The 4856-nt window shown below is 40.3% G+C and overlaps 1 protein-coding gene across 3 annotated transcripts in view; it reads left to right on the plus strand.

Moving 5' to 3' along the window:
• Samd8 (sterile alpha motif domain containing 8) overlaps window positions 1-4856 on the plus strand; it is a 44030-nt gene that overhangs the window by 3522 nt on the left and 35652 nt on the right. The window lies entirely within an intron of this gene.

A 4856-nucleotide genomic window follows, 5' to 3' on the forward strand; every position in this document is an offset into this window, starting at 1 on the left:
CTTGACCTTGAACCCAGAAATCTGCCTGCCTCCGCCTCCCAAGTGCTAGGATTAAAAGCGTGCGCCACCACTGCCCGGCTACACCAGAACTCTTGAGTATGCTAGTGCATGCTTAGGACAGAAACACACATAGTGTCTCAGAATTGAGATTCAGCTGAGAGGATGCTGATGTAAGTGAGGGAGCAGGTGCGCTTCCTTGCTTTTAGCTGGTCAGAGGTCGTGTTCAGGTACAATAAGGCAGCTACCAAGAGACTGAAGTACAGAGCGTAGGAATTGCCTCTGCATCTCTGCAACTGTTTTGCAATGCTGAGTTCCTATGAAGTGTTTTTAGAAAAAAACGCCCTGAGCTTGCTAAGAAAAGTAAAATGTCTCTGAATAAATTTAGAGAGAAGGTTTTTTATTTGCTCACTGAAAATGTTACTATTTAGAATTTTACATACTTCAAATGGAATAGAGAAAAGCTGGAGAGTCAAATTACTGTTATAGAGTTGTTGATCATGAAATTTAGATAGAAATGCCCAAAGTGCAGTATAGTTTATGGTTTTTGCTTTTGTTTATGAATGTGAAAATAAGCATAATTTGTGTTTGTTGTATGTGTATTACATAGACTATATTAGATTAAATTGGAGTTGGGTCTACTTTGTCCTGAATGTGGTTTTTAAAAATAGTATTTATGGTCAGGCTGTGGTGGCGCACGCTTTTGATCCCAGCCCTTGGGAGGCAGAGGCAGGTGGATTTCTGAGTTTGAGGCCAGCCTGGTCTACAGAGTGAGTTCCAGGACAGCCAGGGCTATACAGAGAAACTCTGTCTTGAAAAAACAAAAACACGAACAAAAAACCAAAACTATTTATTTATTTATTTTGCTTTTTGAGACAGGGTTTCTCTGTATAGCCCTGGCTGTCCTGGAACTCACTCTGTAGACCAGGCTGACCTCGAACTCAGAAATCCACCTGCCTCTGCTTCCCAAGTGCTGGGATTAAAGGCATGCGCCACCACTGCCCCGCACCCTTACTTATTGATTTATTATGGGAGAGAGTGTCAGATGAGCCATGGCACAAGTGTGGAGATCAAAAGGCAACTTGAATGATCAGTTCTTCCGTCCACCATATGGGCCTAAGCATGGGTGTCAAATTTGGCACCTTTGCCCACTGAACCACCTCACCAGTTCACATTGATTTTGTTTGTTTGTTTTGGTTAATAAATATTATGAATTTTTCTTGAATAATTTGCAACCATTCAAAGAGTAGAAATAAAAGTACATTTCCTAACAGGCATTTCCCGTGTCAATTTCAGCACTCTCAGACTGTGTTTGTAATAGCTGGAGAATGATCACCTTACAAGTGGCATCGCAGTCTCTATAAGAGAACCCAACCCTACAAGAAAATAGTACTCTCATTATTTTGTTGTTCCGAAGACAGCTAGCCATATTAATGACCAACTCCAGCTTTCTGTCTGTTAGATGTATCTCTGCCATACATGTACACAGTCAAGAACGGTTTAAAGGAGTGAGTCACATGTAAGAGGGCAGCCACAAGACAGTGTAAATTATGCAAGTTTTCCCAAGGAATCTATGTAGAGCCAAAGCAGTAGCCTATTAATGTGTGGATTGAAAAACTATGTGTGGCACCTGGTGTGTTGGCGCATGCCTTTAGTTCCAGCACTCAGGTGGCAGAGCCAGTTGGATGGATCTCCATGAGTTTGAGCCCTGCTTTAGAAATCGAGTTCCAGGACAGCAGAGCTGGTACACAGATAAACCTGTCTCAAACAACCAAAAGAAGAAGAAAGAAGATAGAAAGAAACAAGTAAAGCTATGTGGCCATTCTCTTTTTAAAATGTTCATTATTACTATTTGCCTAAGGAGAGTTTTCTTCAGTGCTAGGGATCCCATTTCAGGCCTTCTGCAAGTCAGTCAAGCATCCTACCAGGAATGTGAAATTTTTACAGCCCTACAAGTGTATTAGCCTTGTTTATTATTTCCTCAATTTTCTCCCCCTAAGTCCCCCTACCTTTGAAACAAGGTCTCATCACATAGATGAGAATCTCTCAGGTACTAGAATTAAGGGAGTGTTCTGCCACACCCAGCCTAGTCCTGGTCATAATTTTGAAGACTCTTTGTTGTCCTGCTTTGAGATATGGTTTTCATTTTTTTTCTTTTTGTTTTGTTTGTTTTTGAGACAAGATTTCATTTCTCTGTGTAGCCCTGGCTGTCCTGGAACTTGCTTTGTAGCCCAGGCTGGCCTCAGATTCACCTGCCTCTGCTTTCCTAGTGCCGGGATTAAAGGCAGGCACCATGACTGCTTGGTGGTTTTTATTCAACACAACTTAGAAACAATAAAAAATTTTAAAACTTGCATTGATTATCCAAACAGTGTTTCTTAACATTCCTAATGCTGCAACTCTTTATTGTAGTTCCTCATGCTGTAGTGACCTCCAACCATAAAATTATTTTGTTGCTACTTTGTAACTGTGATTTTGCTACCGTTATGAATCATAATGTAAATATCTGATATGCAGATGGTCTTGGCCAGCCCCTGTGAAAAGGTCATTTCACACCTCTCCAAGGGTCACAGCCCACACCCCACCAGTTGAGAACTGCTGATTTAGGGTCATTTGATTGTATGGCTGTCACAGAATCTAATGGTAAAGGATGAATGCTTCATGCAGCTGTAGTTCAGAGTTTTAAAGGATTTTGTACAAACACACAAAAAAAATGTGTGCACATTTACACAGACACACTTGAGAATCTTACAAGAAAAATTCACCAGGGCTGAGATATATTGCTCAGTGGCAGAGCTCTTGCCTAAGGTGCTTGAGGGCCTAGGTTCAATCCCCAGTACTACAAAACAATAAAAAACCAAGTATATTTAGATCACTGTAGTTATTTACCATCTGAACATAGAAATTGATTTTTGTAAAACAGCAGATCAAGAGTAAGAGTTTGATTTTATTGATGTGTCTTCTCTAGCCTAAAGATTGTCTAATGATAGACTAGAACTCATGTGGTCCCTTGTGTGTTGATATAATTAAGCATGATAGAGTTTTGTATCTTTAGTTAGGAGTGCCTGTCATTTTCTAGAAATTCCTGTTTCTTCCTAAAGTGTACTTTTAGATAACAACAACAAACAATAGTATTTGTATTTTTATTTTTAAAAAATGTTTCAGTGGTATGTGTTTGTAAGGTATAGAGTGGTAATTCAATGTATATTTACAGTTTGTAATACTCAAATCAGCAGGTTAATTAGCAATTAGCACTTATGTTTAAACTCTGTGTATGTGGAGGGGGTAGGGGGAAAGGGCTGAGGCTGGTGCTGAATGCCTTTAGTCACTTCTTTAAGTTATAGTTTGAGACTGGATAACTCACTAGTGAGCTGTGTCTCCCAGCCCACGCTGGGATTACAGGCAAAGGCTGTTGTCTGTATGTGGCTTTCTTATGTGGGTGATCAGGATCTCAACTTCCCTCATGCTTCATGTGGCAAGTATTTTACTGCCTGAGCTATCTTTCCAGTTCCCCATGTCTTTAAACATTAAAAATGGATTTAGCTCAAAATTGCACATTTTTACGAGATAGTGTGTGTGTGTGTGTGTAAGCAGAATCTTTTAGAGATAGCTGTTTCAGGTGTGTGTTTGTGCACTCCTGCATTTGTGACATGTGCTCACGAAGCCAGAGGATAAGTCTTGTGCACTGTTTCATCACACTCTGCTTTGCTGGGCTTTTTTTTTTTTTTCCCTTCTTCATGAGGGTTTCTTTGTGTGCCCATCCTAGCTGTCCTGGAACTCATTCTGTAGACCAGGCTGGCATCAATCTCAGAGATCTGCCTGCCTCTTGTCTCTAGAGTGATGGGCTTAAAGGTGTGCGCCACCGCCACCTGGTCTAGTACTGGGCTTTTAGGTGAGTGTTGGACTCAGGTCCTGATGTTTGCACAGCAAGCATTCTTAATCCACTGAGCCAGCTCCCCAGCTCCCATTGTGATTTGTTTTACAAATCAGATCAAGGTGAAATAATTAACATTTCCGTCTCCTTACTATTATTATTTGGTGGCACGGAACACCTCTCTTATGATTGTTAATAACATATTTAATAGGTTAATATGAACTGTAGTAACCCCATTCTGCTACCAAACACTTCCCCTTCCTCCCTTTCCACTTCCTTCCCTTCCTTTCTTCTTTCCTTAATCTTAATTTAGTTTGATAGAATTACATGTCTCACTTCCTTTTCCATCTTCCAAACCATCCCGTATACCCTTACTTGATCTTTTTGAACTTTCTGGCCTCTTTTTTCCTTAGTTGATACGGCATGCATAGGTCTGTGTATATATCCACATTTCTAAATATAACCTGCTCAGTCTGTATAATGTTACTTGTATCTTCTTCCCTTTTATTGCTGTGCTAGAGACTGAATGCCCTCCAACAAGAAGCACTCTCTCTTTGAGCAACACTCCCAGCCCTAGAACTGCTACTTCTATCTATCTGATTTTGGTGAACATATTAGCCAGCCTACCTTTATCATCTTCTCCTCCCTTTTCCAGACACTAGCAGTCACTGTACTCCATCAGTTTGGTTTCTTTTTGATTGCACATGAGAGAGGGACAGAGGGAGGGAGAGAGGGAGGGAGGGAAGGAAGAAGAGAGAGAACAGACCGATTTTATGCCTGATGTACTTAATGTAATATCCTCTTGTCCACTCATTTTAGTGAAAATAAAAATATACCATTTTAATTCTGTGAGAATTTAATATATACATACAATGTATTTTGATCATATTCACCCTTCATTTCTTCCCATGACTGCTCCCAGATCCACCACCACCACCCCAACCTCCTTCCAATTTAATATCTTTTTTTTTTTCTGTTTTTTTTT

Source organism: Mastomys coucha, unplaced genomic scaffold, assembly GCF_008632895.1.
Source record: "Mastomys coucha isolate ucsf_1 unplaced genomic scaffold, UCSF_Mcou_1 pScaffold9, whole genome shotgun sequence".
NCBI lineage: Eukaryota > Metazoa > Chordata > Mammalia > Rodentia > Muridae > Mastomys > Mastomys coucha.